The 16,428-nt window shown below is 27.5% G+C and overlaps 1 long non-coding RNA gene across 2 annotated transcripts; it reads right to left on the bottom strand.

The window, feature by feature from the left end:
• Nucleotides 1-1,941: 1,941 nt before the first annotated feature.
• LOC126266043 (uncharacterized) lies at nucleotides 1,942-9,359 on the bottom strand. 2 transcript variants are annotated; one of them, XR_007548516.1, is made up of 8 exons: nucleotides 9,287-9,359; nucleotides 6,708-6,833; nucleotides 6,373-6,495; nucleotides 5,810-5,923; nucleotides 5,242-5,362; nucleotides 3,626-3,751; nucleotides 2,886-3,006; nucleotides 1,942-2,076 (listed from the first exon to the last, which is right to left on the bottom strand). It is a non-coding gene; the product is annotated as an uncharacterized LOC126266043 (long non-coding RNA). The 2 variants fall into 2 exon arrangements; XR_007548517.1 differs by lacking the exons at nucleotides 1,942-2,076; nucleotides 2,886-3,006; nucleotides 3,626-3,751 and adding an exon at nucleotides 4,842-4,922.
• Between the last annotated feature and the right edge of the window lie 7,069 nt (nucleotides 9,360-16,428).

Raw genomic sequence — 16,428 nt, 5'->3', positions numbered from 1 at the left:
TTCTACGATGACCAGATTTGTAAATGAGAGTATTAAAACAATATTTCCTGAATCAGCTGCAGAGGAAAGAGTATTAAGATGATTCAGATGCTGCTCCCTATATGATCAAGGCAGCCAAGGCCCTTACGTGCTTTACTCACCGAGTACATCGACTTGCTGAAGAAGTACGATCCACGTTTGGGAATGTAAATAAACTAATTAGTTTTTCTTAAAGCAACTGTTCATAATAAAACCTCCAAAGAAAAATTACCAAATTTGTCACTCCCTCCGAACCAGTAATAACTCCATGGAGAACGTGTATCAAAGCAATGCTGTTTTACAATAAATATTTCGAGGCTAGTAAAGGTGTAGTAAATGACTTTGACAATACCGAGTCAATAGTCGTTTATCAATCTAAAGAAATATTTAACGATTCTATAATGAAAAACATGGCCATGATTCGCACTCATTTTTCTTACACACCAGTATTAAAAATCTTGAAACTCGCAATTTGGAATATCCAAACAAATAATAAAATTCCCCAAATGAATTCTACGTTGCCGCATAACTTATTTGAAAACATATTGAACAATAACACAGGTTCTGAAAGTTTGAGTCAAATTGATCGTTTCATTAAAGGGACGGCAGAACTTTTAAGAAACTATTGTATAAGTTTTTGCCCAGTTACCTCGGTGGATGTGGGGTGAACCATTTACAAAAATATTCTAAATAATCGAAGACACAATTTTACCACTAAGCATTTGAATAATACTCGACTGTTCACGTTTAATAATGTTACTCTGCTTATTATTGCCTTTCAAAGGATAATTTACTAATAGTATGCTGAATTTGAAAGAAGAAAAAAACGAAAATTTACTTTTTTTTTATTTTGGGTTCCTAAAATTTATCATTTAATTTCGCATATTTCAAATATTTTTCATGCATATTTGCATGCATAAAACCTTTGTTGCATATAATCTGGTCTCTAGTGATTACCAAATATCAATTAGAGATAGAGGTTACATAGTCAATGAGGTCAGATGCTTGGTTGAGTCACGTATTGTTACTTGCATAACTAGGGAAAGTAGTCTTAGGTTTAGATCAACAGTAAGAATTATAATAAAGGTGCCGACGAATGCCACAAAAAGGACAAATACACTATAGATTTAAGAAATCCTGTTTCAGCAGTTGCCAATATATTAATGGGCAATGTCGTGCTTAAGAATTTCATATAAAACAAATAGCAAAGAAACTGTTAGTTCTTCCATCAGGACAATTCAAGCCTATACTATAGTAGGAGCAGCAAAAACAATTACACTTTGTTTAGTAAAGGACAGAAAAAACTAATTATGTTCAGTCGGGAATCACTGAAATGGATTCTTATCGTTAAACAAGAACTTAAACGCTAGAATAATAGGTTATACATTAATACTCCACGAGGAAGTAAGAACTCTACTCCAGAGACGATCGATTAAACACCCCAGTACTAACGTTTCCAAACCGAAATTGAAAAGAGGTATTTCCAAATCATTAATAAACATAGTAAATAGAATAAAAGAGGTAAAATTACTGCACACAAAGAAATAATAAGTGTCGTATGTCAAATCAAAATGGCATTAAAAAGGACCTCCTGAATCCTTGTTAAGATGAATAGAATATATCATATCCAACTGACACATAAGAGAACAATCAACCATAACTGTAACGGATAACCTTTAACAATTAAATTCAGCCTTTAGATCCTTGTTATAATTGTCAATTCATCAACTCCAATGTTCAAAGAGCAGCAGGTTATAAACCTTAGTTGAGATAATTGAACATGTACTCAAGTTGATATATACTGTCGAAGGACTAAATTACACTATTACAAATTACATTCTAAATACATAAAAAATTACTTATGAAAGTCAACAACTGGCGCAGCAGCTCGTGCTTATGTTAATATACAAATGAGAATAGACTATTAATGTTCTAAGAGTTCGAATCCGAGATCTCTCAATTATTTTGGTGTGCTAGTAGATTGATACAATCAATTGGTTCGAGTGCCTGAAGAAAATAAGACTCGATGAGTGGTTTCCGAATAAATGATCCAAATACCTAAAAACAAAAAGATAACAAACGTTAGAAAATATCGTAACTATATACTTATTGATATGTTTCAATTTGCTAATTATCTTTAAAATGTTAAGTAGTTAACAAATCGTTCTGGGATAGATACACAAGTAATCTATTTAAACAGTTTTAAACTTCTTTGCGATTGTAAGAATACGAGTTAATGACAATCTGAAATATCATGACTATAACAATTCAAATTTTCAGTTTTATTTAATATTTTAGAAACCAACAACTTAACTCTTCATAGAAAATGATTAATAACCTTTTTAAATAAATGTACTTGAGAATCTATAGAAATGTTTAAAAATTATTTTAACTTATTATTGAAAAACATAAATTTATTTTAATTTTCAATTAATAGAAAGAGGATAATGGAAAGTTTATGTTTAAAGGCAAAAGTAGGTTAGGTTGATATTCACTATAAAAATTTTAAATTGGTTAAATTTTTTTAACACAGTCCGAGAATAAAAATAAAAATATCATAAATTAATTGATTATATAAACAAAAATTATCAAATGTCATCAAATTTGGTTTGAAACTAGACAAATTTGAAAATTATATTGAGTAATTTCACAATTTTAAGCTAAAAGTTACTGAATGAACTTTTTAGAAAAATTTTAAATTCAATTATTCCGTCCGAAATAAAAAAGTATTACACATATTTTGTTGAGTGGAGTTTATAGAGAAAGATATCAAAATGCGGTTTGTGGCAATTAACCTTTTAAAAAATTTACCCCCGAAGCAAATTCTTCTCTAATTAATCTGGAAATAATTATGATAGTTAAAATACCTGTATACTTAATACAATTTCTTGTATTAACTTTTACTAAAACTGTTGCTCTAGTAGTAGTATTTTCAATACTACTAAACTTACAACTTGAAGGAAAGCTTCTTAATTTCTTAGTCCAATGCTAAAGCAAAAAAACAATATTAATTATTTATATAATAGATAAATTAAAGAATATAGTATAATATAATTTATACAGTAATTTATTGAGATCTTATTTAAATGATTAAAAATAATTGCTCATTACACATATTTATACTTACTAAACCATTTTTGAACAGTTAAAATTTGTAATATTGGCTTTAATATGACAAATAACAATTTTAAAATTTTGGTTGCTTATTGTTATTTAATTTTTTTAAATAATTATATACAATAGTTAAATTAAAATTATTGTAGATTAATACCAATTGTGACAACATTTAAAACAGAAAAGATACCTTGGAGGTAAATTGTGATAACCGATCATATTTAAATAACCAAAATTAGTTGCCCAGCATATATATTTATATTAAACATATGCACAACAATTTTGAATACTTAAAATTTGTGAGATAACCTTAAGTATAAATTTAAAATTTATTAGACTGTATGTCCAACATTTTCTGATATCTATATTATCCATATATTAAAGAAAAATTTATATTTTTACTATACACAACTGAACGATTTTAATCGTCCTTTTAAAAACACAATCGGTGTGATACTATGCAAAATTAGTTTATAGTAAATGTGAGCCTGACCTTTAATATTTACATTTCTGGTTAATTTCATTTCCTTTCCTCATAAAATAACAGCCCAGTTTAATTTTTCATTTGTCCTAAGGAACTTACAACTGGTCGGAAGCTTTTTAGTTTCTTGGTTAAATGCTGAAAACAAAAAAGAGATTAGTTACTCAATTTATTAAAATAATTTTGTATAATAGTATAATTAAAAATATAGGATAGTATAAGTTATATACCAATTTATTGTAAGTGACAAATATTGAAGATTGACACCAATTGTGTTAACATTTAAAACAGAAAAGAAACCTTGTAGGTAACTTGTGATAAATGATCATATTTAAATAACCAAAATTAATTGCCCAGCATACATATTTGTACTAAACGTATACACAACAGTTAAAATTAGTAAGTTAATCTTTAGCAGATATTAAAGAAAATTTGTATTTTTACAATACAATATAAACTGAACAGTTGTAACTGGGCTTTCAACTTGGGGAAGCTTTTTAGTTTTGTGGTTAAATGCTGAAAACAAAAAATCGATACTAGTTATTCAATTTATTAAAATAATTTTATACCGTACGAAAAATGCTCTTCGTGTCTGGATGTTGTAAGAGATGGATGCACGACAAAGAGAGAAAAGTTTTGCCCGGTAGTAAGAATCCCAACTCTCAGAGACAATGCGCCGTGCTGGTGCGCGCCGGCGCACAATGTAAATTAATCTTTGCGAATGCATTTAGTAACTCTCCGTATGCGTAGGGATGTAGTTCGAGTTCTTCGGATGCTCCATTTAAATTCCGTAACTTTGTATAATTTTCAATCTGTAAAATGAAATATTTTTTGAGGGTATATCAAAAACAAAAATAAGTATTCTAAAAATAAACTACTTTTTTGAAAATAAAAATGTATCCCAAAAATTAAATAAAATATACTAAAAACAACGTCTGCGGAGACGAACCGCATGCTAAACGCAGCAAAACCAAATGATCCCCTCCAGTCAGTTCGGCCCGCCCACATAATTGCATGTATATCTTTCCTTTTTGTTTACAAAGGGGTATTGATGTTCCGTCTCAATATGCGAGTAGACACGCTCATCATTTTTGATACGGTATAGTAGTTATGCGTTAGACTATATGTTCAAGATTTACTACTAATGAAAAGTTATGTTTTATTATAATACATAACTGAACGATTGTAATTATACTTTTTAAAAGCACACAATCGGTATCATACAAAGCAAAATATACGTTTCTGATTCATTTCAGTTCCTTTCTTTCTAAAATTTCATGCCAGTGTAACTTCTCATCTTGCGCCGTTGCTAAAATAAAAAATTCAGTATTGGTTATTAAAAGCACCTATAGTTTATATACATAGTTTATCATGAATAACTGAACAAAGAATAACCAAACAACAATTTTGAACAGTTAAAATTTGTAAGATAATCTTAAGTATAATAAGAAAATTCAAAATTTATTAGACTGTATGTCCAACATTTATTTATCTATATATTATCCATATATTAAAGAAAAAATTATATTTTTACAATACAAAACTGAACGATTGTAATCGTACTTTTAAAAACACAATCGGTGTGCTACTATGCAAAATTAGTTCATAGTAATAAATGTGAGCCTGACCTTTTATCTTTACATTTCTGATTCATTTCATTTCCTTTCCTCATAAAATGACATCCCAGTTTTCATTTGTCCTAAGGAACTTACAACTTTGTAGAAAGCTCTTTAGTTTCATGGTTAAATGCTGAAAACGAAATATCGATAGTTATTCAATTTATTAAAATAATTTTATGCAATAATTTATATACTAACTTATTGTGAGTGACAAATATTGAAGATTGATCCCAATTGTGATAACATTTAAAACAGAAAAGAAACCTTGGAGGTAACTTGTGATATCTGTTCATATTTAAATAACCAAAAATAATTGCCCAGCATACAAATTTATATTAAACATATACACAACAATGTTGAACAGTTAAAATTTGTAAGATAACCCTTAGCACAAAAGATTAAATTATAATTTATTATATCTAATATTTACTTATCCATATGTTAATGAAAATTTATATTTTTACAATAGAAAACTGAACAATTGTAATGTGTAATTGTGCTTTTAAAAACACACAATCAGTATGATACTGTGCAAAATTTGTTTGTAGTAAATATAAGACTGATCTTTTATATTTACATTTCTGGTTCATTTTCTATCCTTTCCTCATAAAATGACATCCCAGTTTAATTTTCCATTTGTCCTAAGGAACTTGCAACTTTGTGGGAAGCTCTTTAGTTTCATGGTTAAATGCTGCAAACGAAATATCGATAGTTATTCAATTTATTAAAATAATTTTATATAATAATTTATATACTAACTTATTGTGAGTGACAAATATTGAACATTGATCCCAATTGTGATAACATTTAAAACAGAAAAGAAACCTTGGAGGTAACTTGTGATATCTGTTCATATTTAAATAACCAAAAATAATTGCCCAGCATACAAATTTATATTAAACATATACACAACAATGTTGAACAGTTAAAATTTGTAAGATAACCCTTAGCACAATAAGATTAAATTTTATATTTATTATGTCTAATATTTACTTATCCATATCTTAATGAAAATTTATATTTTTACAATAGAAAACTGAACAATTGTAATGTGTAATTGTGCTTTTCAAAATACACAATCAGTATGATACTGTGCAAAATTTGTTTGTAGTAAATGTAAGACTGATCTTTTATATTTACATTTCTGGTTACATTTTCTATCCTTTCCTCATAAAATGACATTCCGGTTTAATTTTTCATTGTTTTAATCGTCCTAAGAAACTTTCAACTTGGTAGGAACCTTTTTAGTTTTGTAGTTAAATGCTGAAAATAAAAAATCGATATTAGTTATTCAATTTATTAAAATAATTTTATATAATAGTTATATGTTAGGCTGTTCAACGTTTACTTATCTACATACTAATGAAAATTTATATTTGTACAATACATAACTGAACAGTTGTAATTATATTTTTAAAAACACCCAATTGGTATCATACAAAGCAAAATTAGTTTACGGTAAATGTGAGACTGACCTTTTATATTTACGTTCCTGATTCATTTGAAATCCTTTCTTTCTAAAATTTCATGCCAGTGTAACTTCTCATTTGTCCTAAGAAACTTACAACTACTGAAAAGTTTCTTCGTTTCTTGCGCCCTTGCTAAAATTAAAAATTCAGTATTGGTTATTAAAAGCACCTTATAATTTATATACATAGTTTATCATGAATAATGGAAAATATTGTTTATTGTGAATTAAGACGACATTCAATACAAAAAAGACGTGAAAGAGATAACTGATATTATTTAAATAACTAAAAATAATTGGTCAGTATACATATTTATTCAGAGCACATACATAAAATTTTTGAACAGTTAAAATTTGTCTAAATTGTCTAGATGTTTTCTTATAAGATTTCTGCAATCTTGTCGCAATTGAACTTATTAACGATAGCTGATCAATTTTGTGCTCATTACGATATCGATATCGATAATGTAACATTAGGTATCATGTTTATTTCCTCCTTATGTTCCTTTAAAAAAACGCCTTTATTTACATAACGAATACTTGAATTTGAATTTTAAAAACATACTACGAAGAATTCAGGAAGATATTTTAACAATGAATTCAGCAATATTTTGTATTGAAAATATATAAAAACTTATTGATATTTACAATCAAAATTCAGTAACGAATTAAAAATATTAATTCTACAACGTGATATTAAAAGAGTTGCAGAAAATTAGTAATCACAATAATGAACTATTTTAATTAACAAGAAGAAAAAGTAGGTCAATACGTTTTACAAATCGACAAGTGTATTCTTTTTTGTTGATTTTCATTTTTGTTTATTTATTTTAATATAGTATCTGTGCGTCAAAATTAATGTCTTTTACTTTGATCCACTAAAAATTTCTATTTTTGATGGGAATAAACTCTAGACTAAAATGACGCACCGTGTTAGAAGAAAAAATATAATAGATTTGGAAAAAAAATACAGTCGGACACCAATATGAAACAATAATGTGGAGTAAATTTGATAAAAAAGTAGCTCCTCTTATGCAAAGGATTTTTATTGAATTAAGTGCTACAACGTTATCTGGAAAAAGAACTAATTCAGTGAAATCAGGATATGTATATATAATTTTTCTTAAAGAACAATTTATAATAGCAACTTCCGTCACTTGTGAGAAATTATTTTTAATAATAACACACATAAATAAGATCAATTTTATTCCTAAATTATAAACAAACCAAACTTTTAATATGTATTGTTTAATGTTTGTTATATATTTTATTATATTTAATTAAATTGTACAGATTTATTACATTATATATTTTAAATTTATTAAACAAATTTATTTGTTGTGTTTATTTTAGAAAAATATTTATATATAAACTAATGGAGAGAGTTATCGCTAAGAAGAATAATTGCTCACACAAAAATAGTTGTCATGCTGAACAAAAAAATAAACAAACAAGTAAACTTGTATTTACGTGAAATTATTGATTTTTTTTGTATCACAAATATACTAATGCAAAAATATTGAAAATAATTATAAGAAATTGATTATTTTGTTAATTTTGGTTTATTGAAAATTCGTTATAACGTATTATGATATAGTAATTAAAATAATGTTTAGAATGTGATAAATCCTTTTTTGTTTTTTGGCATCTGGTACTGGTTACATTGTAGGAATTGAAGACAAAGTGGATCGTAATGTCCATAAAAATGTATTCGTCATATGATGCTCTTTGCGGACATTTCGAATTATTTTATAAAAACTAGATTACAAGTACAAAATGTGTAACATCAATTACAAAAAGAATTTCGTATTTTCAATAGAATGTGTGAAATATAAGTTAAATAACATTGAAATTATATTAATATATACGGTCAGCGACAGATCTGCAGTTACACTTCAAATTCAGAATGTTTTGTTACTATGCATTGTTACTGTTAATTTTGAGTTTTTTATATATTTTAATTTTTAATTGTGTAAACTTTATATTATTGTTGTTTATAGAAATATTATATATTTTATTAATATTGATGGAACATATATTGCTTAGAATTTATTTTAGAACGATACGGTAAAAAACTGTAATACTTTCGTACGATATGAATATAAATCTTAATTACCAACATATTATATCATAATTAATTAAAATTTCTTTTAAATTAAATATATTAGAAGTAAGACAACAATTAGATGCAATTATACGAATTAAACAATCATAACTGTAACTATAAAAGTCGTATACATTAATATCCGATTCAAAAGGCAAAAGTGAACACAGCATTATTTTTAATTTGTCAAAAAATAAGCATGCGAGTCTTCAACAATACATCTGAAAATTTATTTAGCATTGCATTAAGGTCTTCATAAAATAGTTCAGTTTAATTGACATTTTTTAAACCACAATTTAAAAAATAAAGTTACAACTCTCATTAAATATTCAGATTTTTTACTTGAACTGTGAACGAAAACAGTCTATATATAAAATTGTCTGATTTACGTTCTACGCCTCTGGATGAGTAATATACATGTTATGAATGTGATAAAGTGGATTCTACTCATCTAAAAACTGAGTGTTGGATTAGTTTCTTACAGATCAATTGCGTAGAATTTGGTTTATCGAACGATGCACACACTACCACGGAACAACATAAACTGAACAATCGCTATTTTGTGGGGGGCAGTGTGGCCATTCAGCAAACCATACCCCTCTGAACTTGATATTTTCGTGAGACACGTTCGGCACCTTTGGACTCGGCACGGTTCGGTTTCTGAATCGGAACGGAACTGCTTGGACCCACATGTTTATAATACATTAGCAGCGAAGTAAACAAGAGTTTTGTCTGTTTCTTATAGCGTTACATAAACTTGAATATATGGAACTCGATGCGAATTTTCAACATTGTTGTTGATATACAATTTGAATTAATATATAATTCTTGATATTCACAGTCGTTTAATCGTTTTTAATCCCTTTATTAATCAGGCCTATCAGACTGTGACGAATTGTTTGAATTGTTCTTAATAAAAACTATGTTTTAAGAAAGTAAAAACCATAAAACATTCGTTAATTTACACATAAATTATCTATTCTACGTTACTAAAGGTTAATTTACTTCGATGATAAAATGGTATATAAAGATTGTAATTATATTTTTATATCTTGATTAAAATTTAAATACATTATAATTCATTGATGCAAAGAACGGATTGTCAGTAATTTCAATAACGTTCGTTAATTTATATATACATATTTATTTTATGGATTCAGTGTTATTTAATAAAACGCAGAAATTATACAAAGTTGTTTATTACTAACAATATTAATTAAAAGTAAAGTAAAACACAATAATATTACTATGTACCTTAATATTAGGATTAAAACTAAGTCTTACATGATATTTAATTTAATAATAAAACTATCTTAGGCCTAACTAGCTTAACAAATGTAAAATTAAATATTTATTTATTTGTACACAAATGTAGTATTCGTATTTATATTACAAATACATCAATTAATATAAACAAAGTACAAATACTATTAAAGTATTGGACAAATATGATAGATAAGACTGTCAGAAGATACATATGGATGTTCGATCAGTTTCGAGATACACGTATATGAACAAATTTTAATTGTTTCTTGTTTTTCAAAATATTCTCCATGAAGATTGACACAATTTTTTATGTGAACCAATTTTCAAAGCACTTTGCCATCTTACCCCAACATGGTACTTTCAAAACAAGCGTTTAAAAGCTTGCTAAATCAATGGCTATACGGGGAATATTCCATCAGTGCGATGTTTTGAGTATTCAAAAAGTCATCTGTGAGATTAGATGTGTCACAGCCCACATTACCATGATGTAGAATGATTCTTGTTCGGTTGTATGTATTCCTCATTTCTTCGAATACTTCCGACAAACAAATGGCTATGTACCGATCAGGATTGGTGCGAATCCGGGATCACAAAACAATTAATAATAGTTAATTATATATAACAAAAAGTCCCTATCTAAAAACTACCTACTAGCCCCTATCAATTGATATTGAAAATTTAGAATATTTGTAACAGAATCTTTTAAAGAACTTAATTAATCAGAATATTATACCTAACAATATTAATAGAAAGCTCGTTGGCCAGTTTAATATTGCACTGAGAAAGATTCAAATTAATATTTTTTTCAAAGTTTGTGAGTCATATAAAGTGGTTTCCAACAACACACGAAGAAATTGCATGTGAAATTCTTGATAAAAAATCAAACTATAAACGTTAAAAGGTCAAATCAAAGTGGACAATATTCATATTTTTAAATGTAAAATATGGGAATTTTTTTCATGTATTATGTATGTAAGATAAATTGTGAACGATATTGACTAAATAATGAACATCAACGAAGATCTTACCGCGACAATGTTTTTGATAAAACGTATTTTTTAAATTGACCATTTTACGGCGCAGACATTTTTATTTTGTGGAGTAATTTTGTTATACTTCAGAATTCCCCCGAAACGTGTATGGCAGAAATAGCGATAAATCCAATCAACGTCGACCTACAAACTCGAATAAATGTAGATATTCAAACAATGATCACGAAAGCGTTAATTTTTACATTAGCAACAAATTGTTTACAGAATGAGGTGTAACATAGAGAACCTGAATAAGAATAGTTGTTAAAAATCTCGCAACATGACAAGATATGCGCCCATGTGGAACAAAATTTATTTTAATGTAATATCAAACTTCTTAAGAACTTATGAAAAGGTGTAATATACAGATTGATGAGTTAAACAACCCAGTAAGACGACAGTTGTGATTGACATTTCAAAAGATGAAGGTACGAAGCGATCTGTTGACATTAATAAAACTCGATGCCATAACGAATTGTTTGTACAATCTCTTTTCTAACACCATATTCCGTTTTGCAATATTTCCTCTTAGTTTTTCAATAATACGAAAATGATGATTAAAAGAATTATTTAGTACTTTACAAAACTTACAAGGCGGTCTTAACGCAAGTAAACTACCCTTCTCTTAGAAACTCCCTGCAAACAAATGCCACTGTGGATATTTTGCGTGCATCACTCCAAACGGAAGGCCAAATATTTTTTGGAAGCTTGCAAATCTAGATACTAATTAATAAAAAATATAGCACAACAACATCAAGATATTGAGTGTTTATTGGTGAAAAATGCAATAGAATGACATTCTGAAGAATTTGTATACAAATTTTAAAGAACAATGCAAAGAAAAAAGAAATCACTCAAATTATTTCATTTTTATTTTTATACGCGTCTTCTAAAAGTGATTTTGCAACATTTTAACAATGATGACTTTTTGGAGAAAATTATCGATAATGTTAAACTGATTTATCTAAAACATTCAATGAAAAATATAGTCATCAAAGAGTTACTTAATCACAGAATCTTCCTAAGAATGTTGCTCAAAAAATGGTACAACATATGAGAAACAGAATTTAGATAAAAGATAGAAACACATTTTGACTCTAGAGAATGAAAAGAATAATATTTATTTTAGTAATTTGTTCTTCATAAATGCGATTCGATTATAACATTACCGAACCCGAATGCTAACAATTAATTACAAAAAAAATAAACCCATTGGTTAATGGGACAGATCCAATTGTAACGAGCAAAATTAAATAAAAAACAAAGACACGAAGTGGACACTAATGACAATCTACTTTCACGAATGACCTGTCTATATGTATATCTAAAGTTATTCGGATTCATAGGTAGACGTTTGTTGGAATTATTTCCTGACGTTTCGCTAGAACGAGTGGCTATCATCTTCAGAGGTCTGATTTGGTTCATGTCACTTTGACATTTGATTGATGACTAAATTACAACCTAGACAACTGATGTTCTAGAAATTTCGTTATGTTCGTTGGCCGTTCTTATCTGCTTAGGGATTATGGTGTTTTTGAGAACTGTTGTCCCTGAGTAACCTTTACTTTCTATATGTATTTACAAAAGCATATATTATAGTGTTTCTTTACAAAAAAGTATCAAATGAAGTGAAGTCCGCCCACCAACTTTCATGAGGAATCTGAATCTGAAAATTCACCAACATGAAAGTTGGCGACAGGCTTCATTTTATTTGGTGCATTTTTGTATTTTTTTTTATTTTGAGACTGTGGTGTCATTCGTCCAAGTAAACTGTCATTAACATCCAAATTCTCTATTTGTTGGCCACGATATTTAATTTTACACGTTACCAATGCGTCTATTGTCTCTTTACCCAATCGATTTCTTTTTTTTGTAACTACGTCTGGAAAAACTGAAAAAGTCCTTTCAGCATCAGCGTTCGAGTTAGGTAATGATCGAATCGCATTAATGATGTTAAACAAATTACAGAAATAAAAATGATTGTTTTCATTACCTACGGTCAAAATAATCTTCCACCCCTCATCAAAATTTGCATCTTTCAATTCTTCTACCATTTTTTGAGGAACATGTTTAGGAAGATCGCACCATTCTTTGTTTAACTCCTCGATGTCGATATCAACATTCAATATTTTAGATACAGCTACCACCGAATTAAAATTATCGTTTATAACATTATCGATAATTTTCGCAGGATCAAATATTTTTAATTTTTCCAAAAAGTCATCGTTGTCACGTAACGTATCAAAATATGATAAAATCGCTGTAGAAGCACATATATAAAATTGCAAACAATTTGACTGAATTTCCTTTGCCAATGTTCCCTGTTCTTCAGAACCAGCAAGCAAATTCTGCACAATGTTGTTGCATTCTTCGCCACAATCGATATTTTCTAAATGATTAGCCGAAACATCAAGTTTTACTTGTCTTATACAGTCGAAATGTTTCAATAGACCAGGTTTTAGGAAATGTCGCAGGATTGACATAAGCAACATTTCTGTAAAACTATGCAGTAAGTGAATCCTTGTTTCCGATGACTGAAAAAGGCATTGAATGTGTTAAAATAATTTAAAATAAATTTCAAAAAACACAGATAGGCTTTGGTATCTTGAGCAATAATTATTGTAAACTAGTCTTGCAATGTTCTATCAGAATTTTGTTTTACTCTAGGATCAATATTACTTGCATCTTGTGTTTTACTTAATACAACATTTTTGCTTGTCATATCAGCTAAATAAGCCACTATGGACGGCCAACACAACAACAAACGTTCAATAGCTTGATGTTGGGTTAACCAACGTGTGCTATTATTTTTTATTAATTTACATTCTAGATTTTGCAAGCTTGCCAAAAAAAAAATCAAATTCAGCCTTCCGTTTTGGACCGTCACGTACAAAGTTAATAATAAATGTTATTAATTCAATAATCCACGGCGGCATTTGTTTACAGGCAGTTTTCACAATTAGATTACATGTATGAGAAGGGCAAGGAAGTTTAATTACGTTAGGACAAGCCTTGTTAAGTCGTGTAAAAAATGAATTTTTGCTTCCAATCATCACGGACGCATTATCGGAAGACAGTGAGGAGATGTTGGAAAAAGGAATCTGGTATTTTCTCATTTCTGATGAAAAATGATTGTACAAACCTTCCGCTGTTGTATTTGTTGCATCCAGTTTTAATACTGTCAATGGATCTGTTCGCACATTCATCGTCTCTTCATCAACAAATCGAGTTTGAAATGTCATCCATTTTTGTCGTTGTACCGGTTCGGTTAACTCATCAATATGTAAACCAAATTTACAATTACGCAATTTTGCAATATGCGTGTCTTTTTCATAAGGTCCTAAAACATTTGTTATTACATTTGTTAATTTTGTTCGACCCATACGCATATCTTGTAATGTGGCACGATCTTTACCAACTATTTGAAAAAATTTTAAATATTTCTCAGCAGCTCTATGCGAAATACCCGATTCAACAACTAATTGTGCAAATTTAGCTTCCGCACATCTTTTTCGCATTTCCGGAGAACCCTCAGGTAATTCAAAATTACTCTCGCCGTCGAAATCGTTGGTGTTTGAGTCATTGTGATGACGAAGTCGATGTCGTTCAATATTCATCCTACCCCCAAGACATGAAAATGACGATTCACATAATTTACATCTAAACATATGAATATCATTAGGATCCTCTTCCAAAAATGGTTTGAAAAGCGGCTCCTCAGTCCACCGAAATTTGAACTTTTGACTTTTTTTCGTTTCGCATTTTTTATTTGCAGGAATTCCACATGCAATATTTTCGTGTGTTTTAGTTTTTAGATGTCTTTTAATTGCAGACAGATTTACCACTTTGTATGACTTGTCACAAACTTTGCAACGATAAAGATATTTATTGTTTGGATCTTCCTCAATGCAAGATCCAACAAATTTTATCCAAGTTTTTTTAAATTGTGGCATTTTAATGAAAAAATAAAGATAATTACAAAAAAAAAAAAATAACTACCCTAACCTAACCGACAAAAATTAAATAATAATAATAATAATAATAATAATAATAATAATAATAATAATAATAATAATAATAAAAATAAAATCCTCGAATAATCTGTGAAACAAAATAAAAAAATTAAAAATGTAACAAATAGCTAGATATTGTTAATATATTTAAACACATTTTACTAATTTGGATTTATTTTTAAAAACATTTTTCTGTTTTGTCGAAATCAATAAATTCATAGATTAAATTTATTAATTATTTATAAAATCTTACCTCTACACCAATTCCCAATTCCAATTTAATAATTAAACTAACACCTCACTGAAATTAAATTTTCATTAGAATCATTGTTTAATAAAAATATATAAACTTACCTGTATATATATATATATATATATATATATATATATATATATATATATATATATATATATATATATAAAATAATCACATTTAATTACTCTTTTTTATCACTTTACTTTAATTCACAATAACTATCTTCAAAAGCTACAATGCAAAGAATGCCACGTAGAATCGAAATTAATATTGTATTATATACAGTTATGATCAAAATAGGATATCATTTTATAAAAATAAATGTAAAATAAAATATTGTAAAATATTATAATTTTACCTTTATGTATTCCATTTCCACTATAATAAGTAAATTGTTTCAAGTTATAAAATGATTCTTTATTAAAAAAGTCAAATAATTATATTTAATTATATTGTTTGGTTCAAATTAATTTAAAGTTTTCGTTTAATATTTAAATTAATTAAATTAAATTAACATTTATTTTTAATCAACATATTTTTTTAATATTAACATTTGAAATCAGTTCAATTAAACAAACTTAAAGTTCTTCAAATATAAAAGAAAATTTCTCTTTTGGTTTTCATTAATCTGAACTAAATTGTTATTATGATTATTATTGAACGAGTTGTGCTGTGGAATTAATAAAGTCTATACCAAATTTATTCTAAAAAGTACCAATGTTAAGATTTATCAGTAATTTTATAATTGAATATTATTTTCCACACTTTATATAAAATAAATATTTGTCCTTTTTTATAGTCCTAAAACGCATAATATGATATCTGCAATAATGTTCCTACAAATATATTGTTAATTTTTAACCTTTACTTATAACTATATAATTATTTTTAATAATTAGTTTAAATATATTATGTATTTAAAATATGCACGTAAATGCACTACATTTGTATTAAATAATTTAGAATTTAATGAACAATTTGTACGGTGAACAATATTAATATTAACAAAACGGGTAGTTAATTAACACATTTGTGTTTGAAATCAAAATCATAGTATT

The sequence above is a fragment of the Aethina tumida genome, chromosome 6 (genome assembly GCF_024364675.1).
Source record: "Aethina tumida isolate Nest 87 chromosome 6, icAetTumi1.1, whole genome shotgun sequence".
Taxonomy (NCBI): Eukaryota; Metazoa; Arthropoda; class Insecta; order Coleoptera; family Nitidulidae; genus Aethina; species Aethina tumida.
Note: the sequence above shows the minus strand (reverse complement) of the source record. Positions and strands in the feature narration are given on the sequence as shown.